The sequence below is a fragment of the Carassius auratus genome, chromosome 9, assembly GCF_003368295.1.
Source record: "Carassius auratus strain Wakin chromosome 9, ASM336829v1, whole genome shotgun sequence".
Classification (NCBI taxonomy): domain Eukaryota; kingdom Metazoa; phylum Chordata; class Actinopteri; order Cypriniformes; family Cyprinidae; genus Carassius; species Carassius auratus.
Genome location: NC_039251.1, coordinates 2524678 through 2540427, shown reverse-complemented (window position 1 = coordinate 2540427; position 15750 = coordinate 2524678). Strand labels below are relative to the sequence as shown.

General features: G+C 33.6%; 1 protein-coding gene across 2 annotated transcripts in view; it reads right to left on the bottom strand.

The window, feature by feature from the left end:
• Window positions 1-15750, bottom strand: part of LOC113109173 (NACHT, LRR and PYD domains-containing protein 12-like) — a 1059377-nt gene that overhangs the window by 918838 nt on the left and 124789 nt on the right. The gene's annotated exons all lie outside the window — the stretch shown is intronic.

Sequence of the window (15750 nt, the reverse complement as noted above, 5' to 3'; positions counted from 1 at the left end):
TTATTCTGATTTGTGAAGATCATGTGACACTGAAGACTGGAGGAATGATGCTGACAATCACAGAAATAAAATAGATTTTAATATATATTAAAATAAAAAAGTTGTTTTACTTCGTAATAATATTTCACTTTTTTCCTGTATTTTTGATCAAATAAATGCAGTTTTGACGAGTAAACTCCAACAACAACAACAACAACACATAAAAAATCAATCTGATCCCAAACTCTGACCGGTGTGTGTGTGTGTGTGTGTGTGTGTGTTTGTGTATAGCACTTACACACTAATCCCCACAAGAATAAAGATGTTAAATACTCATCTGAGGAGAAAACTATGTTGCATAATAATGAAAGGATGTGTGACGTGCACTTTCTGTAAACTGAGCCAAACATTTTCACTGATTTAGGGTAGAGTAAGAATATTTAAAGTATTGTGCAAGTTAGTTCATACTTGGATATAATTTTATATGCAATATTACCTTTTCTTTTCATCATCATCTTTAAGAGTTCATGATCATTACTGTTCAACTTTATTTCTCAGTTGATGAATCCATCCACAATTCATAAAACACAACACATGCAACTTCCTGTTATTGAAATCATTTAAAAATCAAATCGACAGGTTAGAAAAAAAAAGCCTCAGGCCCAAATATTCAGTCATCACTAATGAACTGTTTGACAAACACGTCTTGCTTCGAAGTACAGATCTGAATAAAAAAAATAAAAAATAAAAAATCACAAACAGTCCCCGGAGTCTCAATCTGAATCAACGGAGTCGCGAACATGCTCAGAAGTGCCGATCTGAATCAACCGAGTCGCGAAAATGCTCCGATGTGCCGATCTGAATCAACCGAGTCGCGAACATGCTCCGAAGTGTCGATCTGAATCAACCGAGACGCGAACATGCTCCGAAGTGTCGATCTGAATCAACCGAGACGCGACCATGCTCCGAAGTGCCGATCTGAATCAACCGAGTCGCGAACAGGCTCCGAAGTCCCGATTTGAAAACTTCGACCAAAGAATGTAAAAAATAACTCTATTTCTCTAATAACTCTACAACTCTATGAAAGACTCAGACCACGTATCTAAAAATAAATCGCTATAGTAAAAGAGAAATAATAAGAGGAGTGAATTTTCCTACCATTCTGCTGTGTTTGGTCCTCACGCGCGTCTGACGCTCCGCGGCGCGTCTCCGCCCCTCACACGCGCGTTTACAGCGCTAAATTAATCATCTTTGCTAATTATTATACATTTACTTCATTGTCAGCTTCAGGTAATTCATTTATTATTGTTCAATGAACTGTTTGATACAAAAAAGGTTGTATTTCAGTAATAATTCAAAATTATCAAAATAAAATATATAAAATAATGGTTTATATTTTAATATCCTTTAAAATATAATTTATTACTGTGATGTGCAGCTGTATTTTCAGCATCATTCCTCCAGTCTTCAGTGTCACATGATCTTCAGAAATCAGTCTAATATGATGATTTATTATTAGAATTATTAATAGTTGTGATGCCAAATATTATTTTGGAATCTGCCATACTTTTTTCCCGGATTCTTCAATGTATATATATTTTTTTAAAGAACAGCGTTTATTCAAAATATAAATCTCTTCTAACAATATTAATCTTTGATTTCACTTCTTATCAATTTAATACATCCTAAAAGAGTTATAAATTTTTGAACTCTATTGTTTATTGTTAGAAAAGACTTCTATTTTAAATAAATGCTTTTCTTTTTAACATTTCTTTCATCAAAGAATCCTGAAAGAAGTATCACAGTTTCAGCAGCACAACTCTGATAATAAATCATCATATTATTCTGATTTGTGAAGATCATGTGACACTGAACACTGGAGGAATGATGCTGACAATCACAGAAATAAAATAGATTTTAATGTATATTAAAATAAAAAAGTTGTTTTACTTCATAATAATATTTCCCTTTTTTCCTGTATTTTTGATCAAATAAATGCAGTTTTGACGAGTAAACTCCTGTAAAAAAACAACAACACATAAAAAATCAATCTGATCCCAAAGTCTGACCGTTGTGTGTGTGTGTGTGTGTTTGTGTATAGCACTTACACACTAATCCCCACAAGAATAAAGATGTTAAATACTCATCTGAGGAGAAAACTATGTTGCATAATAATGAAAGGATGTGTGACGTACACTTTCTGTAAACTGAGCCAAACATTTTCACTGATTTAGGGTAGAGTAAGAATATTTAAAGTATTGTGCAAGTTAGTTCATACTTGGATATAATTTTATATGCAATATTACCTTTTCTTTTCATCATCATCTTTAAGAGTTCATGATCATTTCTGTTCAACTTTGTTTCACAGTTGATGAATCCATCCATAATTCATAAAACACAACACATGCAACTTCCTGTCATTGAAATCATTTAAAAATCAAATCGACAGGTTAGAAAAAAAAAAAAACCTCAGGCCCAAATATTCAGTTATCACTAATGAACTGTTTGACAAACACTTCTTGCTTCGAAGTACAGATCTGAATTAAAAAAAAAAAAAAATCACAAACAGTCCCCAGAGTCTCAATCTGAATCAACGGAGTCGCGAACATGCTCCGAAGTGCCGATCTGAATCAACCGAGTCGCGAAAATGCTCCGAAGTGCCGATCTGAATCAACCGAGTCGCGAACATGCTCCGAAGTGTCGATCTGAATCAACCGAGACGCGAACATGCTCCGAAGTGCCGATCTAAATCAGCCGAGACGCGAACATGCTCCGAAGTGCCGATCTGAATCAACCGAGACGCGAACATGATCCGAAGTGTCGATCTGAATCAACCGAGACGCGAACATGCTCCGAAGTGTCGATCTGAATCAACCGAGTCGCGAACATGCTCCGAAGTGCCGATCTAAATCAACCGAGTCGCGAACATGCTCCGAAGTGCCGATCTGAATCAAAAGAGTAGCGAACAGACTCCGATGTGACAATCTGAAAACTTCGACCAACGAATGTAAAAAATAAATGCGTTTTAATATAGTAAAAATAATTTAGAATGATCTTTCTCTATATTATATTAACAGCCTAACTTTTAACGAGCAATGCACCATAATTTCACCTTTACACTATAAAAAACACTATATTTCAGCCTATATTAATAACCTCTATGTAAATAAAACAGAATACCGTTCTTACCAAATTCATTTAACATGTTATTAAATCATAATTCGTTTTTAAACACTGACAGGAACTTTCAGAGCTGATTTCAAAGTTACTGCGTTTATAAAACAACTCTATGAAAGACTCAGACCACGTATCTAAAAATAAATCGCTATAGAAAAAGAGAAATAATAAGAGGAGTGAAGTTTCCTACCGTTCTGCTGTGTTTGGTCCTCACGGGCGTCTGACGCTCCGCGGCGCGTCTCCGCCCCTCACAAGCGCGTTTACAGCGCTAAATTAATCATCTTTGCTAATTATTATACATTTACTTCATTGTCAGCTTCAGGTAATTCATTTATTATTGTTCAATGAACTGTTTGATACAAAAAAAGGTTGTATTTCAGTAATAATTCAAAATTATCAAAATAAAATATATAAAATAATGGTTTATATTTTAATATCCTTTAAAATATAATTTATTTCTGTGATGTGCAGCTGTATTTTCAGCATCATTCCTCCAGTCTTCAGTGTCACATGATCTTCAGAAATCGGTCTTATATGATGATTTATTATTAGAATTATTAATAGTTGTGATGCCAAATATTATTTTGGAATCTGCGATACTTTTTTCCGGATTCTTCGATGTATATATATTTTTTTAAAGAACAGCGTTTATTCAAAATATAAATCTCTTCTAACAATATTAATCTTTGATTTCACTTCTTATCAATTTAATACATCCTAAAAGAGTTATAAACTTTTGAACTATATTGTTTATTGTTAGAAAAGACTTCTATTTTAAATAAATGCTCTTCTTTTTAACATTTCATTCATCAAAGAATCCTGAAAGAATTATCACAGTTTCAGCAGCACAACTCTGATAATAAATAGTCATATTATTCTGATTTGTGAAGATCATGTGACACTGAAGACTGGAGGAATGATGCTGACAATCACAGAAATAAAATAGATTTTAATGTATATTAAAATAAAAAAGTTGTTTTACTTCATAATAATATTTCCCTTTTTTCCTGTATTTTTGATCAAAAAAATGCAGTTTTGACGAGTAAACTCCTGTAAATAAACAACAACACATAAAAAATCAATCTGATCCCAAAGTCTGACCGGTGTGTGTGTGTGTGTTTGTGTATAGCACTTACAAACTAATCCCCACAAGAATAAAGATGTTAAATACTCATCTGAGGAGAAAACTATGTTGCATAATAATGAAAGGATGTGTGACGTACACTTTCTGTAAACTGAGCCAAACATTTTCACTGATTTAGGGTAGAGTAAGAATATTTAAAGTATTGTGCAAGTTAGTTCATACTTGGATATAATTTTATATGCAATATTACCTTTTCTTTTCATCATCATCTTTAAGAGTTCATGATCATTACTGTTCAACTTTGTTTCTCAGTTGATGAATCCATCCATAATTCATAAAACACAACACATGCAACTTCCTGTCATTGAAATCATTTAAAAATCAAATCGACAGGTTAGAAAAAAAAAAACCTCAGGCCCAAATATTCAGTTATCACTAATGAACTGTTTGACAAACACTTCTTGCTTCGACGTACAGATCTGAATTAAAAAAAAAAAAAATCACAAACAGTCCCCGGAGTCTCAATCTGAATCAACCGAGTCGCGAAAATGCTCCGAAGTGCCGATCTGAATCAACCGAGTCGCGAACATGCTCCGAAGTGTCGATCTGAATCAACCGAGAGGCGAACATGCTCCGAAGTGCCGATCTAAATCAACCGAGACGCGAACATGCTCCGAAGTGCCGATCTGAATCAACCGAGACGCGAACATGCTCCAAAGTGTCGATCTGAATCAACCGAGACTCGAACATGCTCCGAAGTGTCGATCTGAATCAACCGAGACGCGAACATGCTCCGAAGTGTCGATCTGAATCAACCGAGTCGCGAACATGCTCCGAAGTGCCGATCTAAATCAACCGAGTCGCGAACATGCTCCGAAGTGCCGATCTGAATCAACCGAGACGCGAACATGCTCCGAAGTGCCGATCTGAATCAACCGAGTCGCGAACATGCTCCGAAGTGCCGATCTGAATCAACCGAGTCGCGAACATGCTCCGAAGTGCCGATCTGAATCAAAAGAGTAGCGAACAGACTCCGATGTGACAATCTGAAAACTTCGACCAACGAATGTAAAAAATAAATGCGTTTTAATATAGTAAAAATAATTTAGAATGATCTTTCTCTATATTATATTAACAGCCTAACTTTTAACGAGCAATGCACCATAATTTCACCTTTACACTATAAAAAACACTATATTTCAGCCTATATTAATAACCTCTATGTAAATAAAACAGAATACCTTTCTTACCAAATTCATTTAACATGTTATTAAATCATAATTCGTTTTTAAACACTGACAGGAACTTTCAGAGCTGATTTCAAAGTTACTGCGTTTATAAAACAACTCTATGAAAGACTCAGACCACGTATCTAAAAATAAATCGCTATAGAAAAAGAGAAATAATAAGAGGAGTGAAGTTTCCTACCGTTCTGCTGTGTTTGGTCCTCACGCACGTCTGACGCTCCGCGGCGCGTCTCCGCCCCTCACACGCGCGTTTACAGCGCTAAATTAATCATCTTTGCTAATTATTATACATTTACTTCATTGTCAGCTTCAGGTAATTCATTTATTATTGTTCAATGAACTGTTTGATACAAAAAAAAGGTTGTATTTCAGTAAAAATTCAAAATTATCAAAATAAAATATATAAAATAATGGTTTATATTTTAATATCCTTTAAAATATAATTTATTTCTGTGATGTGCAGCTGTATTTTCAGCATCATTCCTCCAGTCTTCAGTGTCACATGATCTTCAGAAATCAGTCTAATATGATGATTTATTATTAGAATTATTAATAGTTGTGATGCTAAATATTATTTTGGAATCTGCGATACTTTTTTCCGGATTCTTCGATGTATATATATTTTTTTAAAGAACAGCGTTTATTCAAAATATAAATCTCTTCTAACAATATTAATCTTTGATTTCACTTCTTATCAATTTAATACATCCTAAAAGAGTTATAAACTTTTGAACTATATTGTTTATTGTTAGAAAAGACTTCTATTTTAAATAAATGCTCTTCTTTTTAACATTTCATTCATCAAAGAATCCTGAAAGAAGTATCACAGTTTCAGCAGCACAACTCTGATAATAAATCATCATATTATTCTGATTTGTGAAGATCATGTGACACTGAAGACTGGAGGAATGATGCTGACAATCACAGAAATAAAATAGATTTTAATATATATTAAAATAAAAAAGTTGTTTTACTTCGTAATAATATTTCACTTTTTTCCTGTATTTTTGATCAAATAAATGCAGTTTTGACGAGTAAACTCCAACAACAACAACAACAACACATAAAAAATCAATCTGATCCCAAACTCTGACCGGTGTGTGTGTGTGTGTGTGTGTGTGTGTTTGTGTATAGCACTTACACACTAATCCCCACAAGAATAAAGATGTTAAATACTCATCTGAGGAGAAAACTATGTTGCATAATAATGAAAGGATGTGTGACGTGCACTTTCTGTAAACTGAGCCAAACATTTTCACTGATTTAGGGTAGAGTAAGAATATTTAAAGTATTGTGCAAGTTAGTTCATACTTGGATATAATTTTATATGCAATATTACCTTTTCTTTTCATCATCATCTTTAAGAGTTCATGATCATTACTGTTCAACTTTATTTCTCAGTTGATGAATCCATCCACAATTCATAAAACACAACACATGCAACTTCCTGTTATTGAAATCATTTAAAAATCAAATCGACAGGTTAGAAAAAAAAAGCCTCAGGCCCAAATATTCAGTCATCACTAATGAACTGTTTGACAAACACGTCTTGCTTCGAAGTACAGATCTGAATAAAAAAAATAAATAAAAAAAAATCACAAACAGTCCCCGGAGTCTCAATCTGAATCAACGGAGTCGCGAACATGCTCAGAAGTGCCGATCTGAATCAACCGAGTCGCGAAAATGCTCCGATGTGCCGATCTGAATCAACCGAGTCGCGAACATGCTCCGAAGTGTCGATCTGAATCAACCGAGACGCGAACATGCTCCGAAGTGTCGATCTGAATCAACCGAGACGCGACCATGCTCCGAAGTGTCGATCTGAATCAACCGAGACGCGAACATGCTCCGAAGTGCCGATCTGAATCAACCGAGTCGCGAACATGCTCCGAAGTGCCGATCTGAATCAACCGAGTCGCGAACAGGCTCCGAAGTCCCGATTTGAAAACTTCGACCAAAGAATGTAAAAAATAACTCTATTTCTCTAATAACTCTACAACTCTATGAAAGACTCAGACCACGTATCTAAAAATAAATCGCTATAGTAAAAGAGAAATAATAAGAGGAGTGAATTTTCCTACCATTCTGCTGTGTTTGGTCCTCACGCGCGTCTGACGCTCCGCGGCGCGTCTCCGCCCCTCACACGCGCGTTTACAGCGCTAAATTAATCATCTTTGCTAATTATTATACATTTACTTCATTGTCAGCTTCAGGTAATTCATTTATTATTGTTCAATGAACTGTTTGATACAAAAAAGGTTGTATTTCAGTAATAATTCAAAATTATCAAAATAAAATATATAAAATAATGGTTTATATTTTAATATCCTTTAAAATATAATTTATTACTGTGATGTGCAGCTGTATTTTCAGCATCATTCCTCCAGTCTTCAGTGTCACATGATCTTCAGAAATCAGTCTAATATGATGATTTATTATTAGAATTATTAATAGTTGTGATGCCAAATATTATTTTGGAATCTGCCATACTTTTTTCCCGGATTCTTCAATGTATATATATTTTTTTAAAGAACAGCGTTTATTCAAAATATAAATCTCTTCTAACAATATTAATCTTTGATTTCACTTCTTATCAATTTAATACATCCTAAAAGAGTTATAAATTTTTGAACTCTATTGTTTATTGTTAGAAAAGACTTCTATTTTAAATAAATGCTTTTCTTTTTAACATTTCTTTCATCAAAGAATCCTGAAAGAAGTATCACAGTTTCAGCAGCACAACTCTGATAATAAATCATCATATTATTCTGATTTGTGAAGATCATGTGACACTGAACACTGGAGGAATGATGCTGACAATCACAGAAATAAAATAGATTTTAATGTATATTAAAATAAAAAAGTTGTTTTACTTCATAATAATATTTCCCTTTTTTCCTGTATTTTTGATCAAATAAATGCAGTTTTGACGAGTAAACTCCTGTAAAAAAACAACAACACATAAAAAATCAATCTGATCCCAAAGTCTGACCGTTGTGTGTGTGTGTGTGTTTGTGTATAGCACTTACACACTAATCCCCACAAGAATAAAGATGTTAAATACTCATCTGAGGAGAAAACTATGTTGCATAATAATGAAAGGATGTGTGACGTACACTTTCTGTAAACTGAGCCAAACATTTTCACTGATTTAGGGTAGAGTAAGAATATTTAAAGTATTGTGCAAGTTAGTTCATACTTGGATATAATTTTATATGCAATATTACCTTTTCTTTTCATCATCATCTTTAAGAGTTCATGATCATTTCTGTTCAACTTTGTTTCTCAGTTGATGAATCCATCCATAATTCATAAAACACAACACATGCAACTTCCTGTCATTGAAATCATTTAAAAATCAAATCGACAGGTTAGAAAAAAAAAAAAACCTCAGGCCCAAATATTCAGTTATCACTAATGAACTGTTTGACAAACACTTCTTGCTTCGAAGTACAGATCTGAATTAAAAAAAAAAAAAAATCACAAACAGTCCCCAGAGTCTCAATCTGAATCAACGGAGTCGCGAACATGCTCCGAAGTGCCGATCTGAATCAACCGAGTCGCGAAAATGCTCCGAAGTGCCGATCTGAATCAACCGAGTCGCGAACATGCTCCGAAGTGTCGATCTGAATCAACCGAGACGCGAACATGCTCCGAAGTGCCGATCTAAATCAGCCGAGACGCGAACATGCTCCGAAGTGCCGATCTGAATCAACCGAGACGCGAACATGATCCGAAGTGTCGATCTGAATCAACCGAGACGCGAACATGCTCCGAAGTGTCGATCTGAATCAACCGAGACGCGAACATGATCCGAAGTGTCGATCTGAATCAACCGAGTCGCGAACATGCTCCGAAGTGCCGATCTAAATCAACCGAGTCGCGAACATGCTCCGAAGTGCCGATCTGAATCAAAAGAGTAGCGAACAGACTCCGATGTGACAATCTGAAAACTTCGACCAACGAATGTAAAAAATAAATGCGTTTTAATATAGTAAAAATAATTTAGAATGATCTTTCTCTATATTATATTAACAGCCTAACTTTTAACGAGCAATGCACCATAATTTCACCTTTACACTATAAAAAACACTATATTTCAGCCTATATTAATAACCTCTATGTAAATAAAACAGAATACCGTTCTTACCAAATTCATTTAACATGTTATTAAATCATAATTCGTTTTTAAACACTGACAGGAACTTTCAGAGCTGATTTCAAAGTTACTGCGTTTATAAAACAACTCTATGAAAGACTCAGACCACGTATCTAAAAATAAATCGCTATAGAAAAAGAGAAATAATAAGAGGAGTGAAGTTTCCTACCGTTCTGCTGTGTTTGGTCCTCACGGGCGTCTGACGCTCCGCGGCGCGTCTCCGCCCCTCACAAGCGCGTTTACAGCGCTAAATTAATCATCTTTGCTAATTATTATACATTTACTTCATTGTCAGCTTCAGGTAATTCATTTATTATTGTTCAATGAACTGTTTGATACAAAAAAAGGTTGTATTTCAGTAATAATTCAAAATTATCAAAATAAAATATATAAAATAATGGTTTATATTTTAATATCCTTTAAAATATAATTTATTTCTGTGATGTGCAGCTGTATTTTCAGCATCATTCCTCCAGTCTTCAGTGTCACATGATCTTCAGAAATCGGTCTTATATGATGATTTATTATTAGAATTATTAATAGTTGTGATGCCAAATATTATTTTGGAATCTGCGATACTTTTTTCCGGATTCTTCGATGTATATATATTTTTTTAAAGAACAGCGTTTATTCAAAATATAAATCTCTTCTAACAATATTAATCTTTGATTTCACTTCTTATCAATTTAATACATCCTAAAAGAGTTATAAACTTTTGAACTATATTGTTTATTGTTAGAAAAGACTTCTATTTTAAATAAATGCTCTTCTTTTTAACATTTCATTCATCAAAGAATCCTGAAAGAATTATCACAGTTTCAGCAGCACAACTCTGATAATAAATAGTCATATTATTCTGATTTGTGAAGATCATGTGACACTGAAGACTGGAGGAATGATGCTGACAATCACAGAAATAAAATAGATTTTAATGTATATTAAAATAAAAAAAGTTGTTTTACTTCATAATAATATTTCCCTTTTTTCCTGTATTTTTGATCAAAAAAATGCAGTTTTGACGAGTAAACTCCTGTAAATAAACAACAACACATAAAAAATCAATCTGATCCCAAAGTCTGACCGGTGTGTGTGTGTGTGTTTGTGTATAGCACTTACAAACTAATCCCCACAAGAATAAAGATGTTAAATACTCATCTGAGGAGAAAACTATGTTGCATAATAATGAAAGGATGTGTGACGTACACTTTCTGTAAACTGAGCCAAACATTTTCACTGATTTAGGGTAGAGTAAGAATATTTAAAGTATTGTGCAAGTTAGTTCATACTTGGATATAATTTTATATGCAATATTACCTTTTCTTTTCATCATCATCTTTAAGAGTTCATGATCATTACTGTTCAACTTTGTTTCTCAGTTGATGAATCCATCCATAATTCATAAAACACAACACATGCAACTTCCTGTCATTGAAATCATTTAAAAATCAAATCGACAGGTTAGAAAAAAAAAAACCTCAGGCCCAAATATTCAGTTATCACTAATGAACTGTTTGACAAACACTTCTTGCTTCGACGTACAGATCTGAATTAAAAAAAAAAAAAATCACAAACAGTCCCCGGAGTCTCAATCTGAATCAACCGAGTCGCGAAAATGCTCCGAAGTGCCGATCTGAATCAACCGAGTCGCGAACATGCTCCGAAGTGTCGATCTGAATCAACCGAGAGGCGAACATGCTCCGAAGTGCCGATCTAAATCAACCGAGACGCGAACATGCTCCGAAGTGCCGATCTGAATCAACCGAGACGCGAACATGCTCCAAAGTGTCGATCTGAATCAACCGAGACTCGAACATGCTCCGAAGTGTCGATCTGAATCAACCGAGACGCGAACATGCTCCGAAGTGTCGATCTGAATCAACCGAGTCGCGAACATGCTCCGAAGTGCCGATCTAAATCAACCGAGTCGCGAACATGCTCCGAAGTGCCGATCTGAATCAACCGAGACGCGAACATGCTCCGAAGTGCCGATCTGAATCAACCGAGTCGCGAACATGCTCCGAAGTGCCGATCTGAATCAACCGAGTCGCGAACATGCTCCGAAGTGCCGATCTGAATCAAAAGAGTAGCGAACAGACTCCGATGTGACAATCTGAAAACTTCGACCAACGAATGTAAAAAATAAATGCGTTTTAATATAGTAAAAATAATTTAGAATGATCTTTCTCTATATTATATTAACAGCCTAACTTTTAACGAGCAATGCACCATAATTTCACCTTTACACTATAAAAAACACTATATTTCAGCCTATATTAATAACCTCTATGTAAATAAAACAGAATACCTTTCTTACCAAATTCATTTAACATGTTATTAAATCATAATTCGTTTTTAAACACTGACAGGAACTTTCAGAGCTGATTTCAAAGTTACTGCGTTTATAAAACAACTCTATGAAAGACTCAGACCACGTATCTAAAAATAAATCGCTATAGAAAAAGAGAAATAATAAGAGGAGTGAAGTTTCCTACCGTTCTGCTGTGTTTGGTCCTCACGCACGTCTGACGCTCCGCGGCGCGTCTCCGCCCCTCACACGCGCGTTTACAGCGCTAAATTAATCATCTTTGCTAATTATTATACATTTACTTCATTGTCAGCTTCAGGTAATTCATTTATTATTGTTCAATGAACTGTTTGATACAAAAAAAAGGTTGTATTTCAGTAAAAATTCAAAATTATCAAAATAAAATATATAAAATAATGGTTTATATTTTAATATCCTTTAAAATATAATTTATTTCTGTGATGTGCAGCTGTATTTTCAGCATCATTCCTCCAGTCTTCAGTGTCACATGATCTTCAGAAATCGGTCTTATATGATGATTTATTATTAGAATTATTAATAGTTGTGATGCCAAATATTATTTTGGAATCTGCGATACTTTTTTCCGGATTCTTCGATGTATATATATTTTTTTAAAGAACAGCGTTTATTCAAAATATAAATCTCTTCTAACAATATTAATCTTTGATTTCACTTCTTATCAATTTAATACATCCTAAAAGAGTTATAAACTTTTGAACTCTATTGTTTATTGTTAGAAAAGACTTCTATTTTAAATAAATGCTCTTCTTTTTAACATTTCATTCATCAAAGAATCCTGAAAGAATTATCACAGTTTCAGCTGCACAACTCTGATAATAAATAGTCATATTATTCTGATTTGTGAAGATCATGTGACACTGAAGACTGGAGGAATGATGCTGACAATCACAGAAATAAAATAGATTTTAATGTATATTAAAATAAAAAAGTTGTTTTACTTCATAATAATATTTCCCTTTTTTCCTGTATTTTTGATCAAATAAATGCAGTTTTGACGAGTAAACTCCTGTAAATAAACAACAACACATAAAAAATCAATCTGATCCCAAACTCTGACCGGTGTGTGTGTTTGTGTGTTTGTGTATAGCACTTACACACTAATCCCCACAAGAATATAGATGTTAAATACTCATCTGAGGAGAAAACTATGTTGCATAATAATGAAAGGATGTGTGACGTACACTTTCTGTAAACTGAGCCAAACATTTTCACTGATTTAGGGTAGAGTAAGAATATTTAAAGTATTGTGCAAGTTAGTTCATACTTGGATATAATTTTATATGCAATATTACCTTTTCTTTTCATCATCATCTTTAAGAGTTCATGATCATTTCTGTTCAACTTTGTTTCTCAGTTGATGAATCCATCCATAATTCATAAAACACAACACATGCAACTTCCTGTCATTGAAATCATTTAAAAATCAAATCGACAGGTTAGAAAAAAAAAACCTCAGGCCCAAATATTCAGTTATCACTAATGAACTGTTTGACAAACACTTCTTGCTTCGAAGTACAGATCTGAATTAAAAAAAAAAAAAAAAAAAAAAAAAATCACAGTCACCGGAGTCTCAATCTGAATCAACGGAGTCGCGAACATGCTCCGAAGTGCCGATCTGAATCAACCGAGTCGCGAACAGGCTCCGAAGTGCCGATCTGAATCAACCGAGTCGCGAACATGCTCCGAAGTGCCGATCTGAATCAACCGAGTAGCGAACAGACTCCGATGTGACAATCTGAAAACTTCGACCAACGAATGTAAAAAATAAATGCGTTTTAATATAGTAAAAATAATTTAGAATGATCTTTCTCTATATTATATTAACAGCCTAACTTTTAACGAGCAATGCACCATAATTTCACCTTTACACTATAAAAAACACTATATTTCAGCCTATATTAATAACCTCTATGTAAATAAAACAGAATACCGTTCTTACCAAATTCATTCAACATGTTATTAAATCATAATTAGTTTTTAAACACTGACAGGAACTTTCAGAGCTGATTTCAAAGTTACTGCGTTTATAAAACAACTCTATGAAAGACTCAGATCACGTATCTAAAAATAAATCGCTATAGTAAAAGAGAAATAATAAGAGGAGTGAAGTTTCCTACCGTTCTGCTGTGTTTGGTCCTCACGCGCGTCTGACGCTCCGCGGCGCGTCTCCGCCCCTCACACGCGCGTTTACAGCGCTAAATTAATCATATTTGCTAATTATCATACATTTACTTCATTGTCAGCTTCAGGTAATTCATTAATTATTGTTCAATGAACTGTTTGATACAAAAAAAGGTTGTATTTCAGTAATAATTCAAAATTCTGAAAATAAAATATATAAAATAATGGTTTATATTTTAATATCCTTTAAAATATAATTTATTTCTGTGATGTGCAGCTGTATTTTCAGCATCATTCCTCCAGTCTTCAGTGTCACATGATCTTCAGAAATCAGTCTAATATGATGATTTATTATTAGAATTATTAATAGTTGTGATGCCAAATATTATTTTGGAATCTGCGATACTTTTTTCCGGATTCTTCAATGTATATATATTTTTTTTAAAAACAGCGTTTATTCAAAATATAAATATCTTCTAACAATATTAATCTTTGATTTCACTTCTTATCAATTTAATACATCCTAAAAGAGTTATAAACCTTTGAACTCTATTGTTTATTGTTAGAAAAGACTTCTATTTTAAATAAATGCTCTTCTTTTTAACATTTCATTCATCAAAGAATCCTGAAAGAAGTATCACAGTTTCAGCAGCACAACTCTGATAATAAATCATCATATTATTCTGATTTGTGAAGATCATGTGACACTGAAGACTGGAGGAATGATGCTGACAATCACAGAAATAAAATAGATTTTAATGTATATATAAAAAAAAAAAAAAGTTGTTGATCAAATAAATGCAGTTTTGACGAGTAAACTCCTGTAAAAAACAACAACAACAACAACAACACATAAAAAATCAATCTGATCCCAAACTCTGACCGGTGTGTGTGTGTGTGTGTGTGTTTGTGTATAGCACTTACACACTAATCCCCACAAGAATAAAGATGTTAAATACTCATCTGAGGAGAAAACTATGTTGCATAATAATGAAAGGATGTGTGACGTACACTTTCTGTAAACTGAGCCAAACATTTTCACTGATTTAGGGTAGAGTAAGAATATTTACAGTATTGCGCAAGTTAGTTCATACTTGGATATAATTTTATATGCAATATTACCTTTTCATTTCATCATCATCTTTAAGAGTTCATGATCATTTCTGTTCAACTTTATTTCCCAGTTGATAAATCCATCCACAATTTATAAAACACAACACATGCAACTTCCTGTCATTGAAATCATTTAAAAATCTAATCAACAGGTTAGAAAAAAAAGCCTCAGGCCCAAATATTCAGTTATCACTAATGAACTGTTTGACAAACACTTCTTGCTTCGAAGTACAGATCTGAAAAAAAAAAAAAAAAAAACAAAACAACACAAACAGTCCCCGGAGTCTCAATCTGAATCAACAGAGTCATAATTTTAAAATGCAGCTCTTTACATTTAGGCTTGACAGGAAATGTAAGAAAATTCAGACACTCTTTTCCTATCATAATGATAAAATATATAAGATCTCCTTACTTGACCTGAAAAACAACGTTATAATAGACAATTCCTCAAAAATCTGTGAGAACATTTTCTATCATGAGATCATGTATTTTGGGAAATATTGTTGAATATTTTACTTGTTCC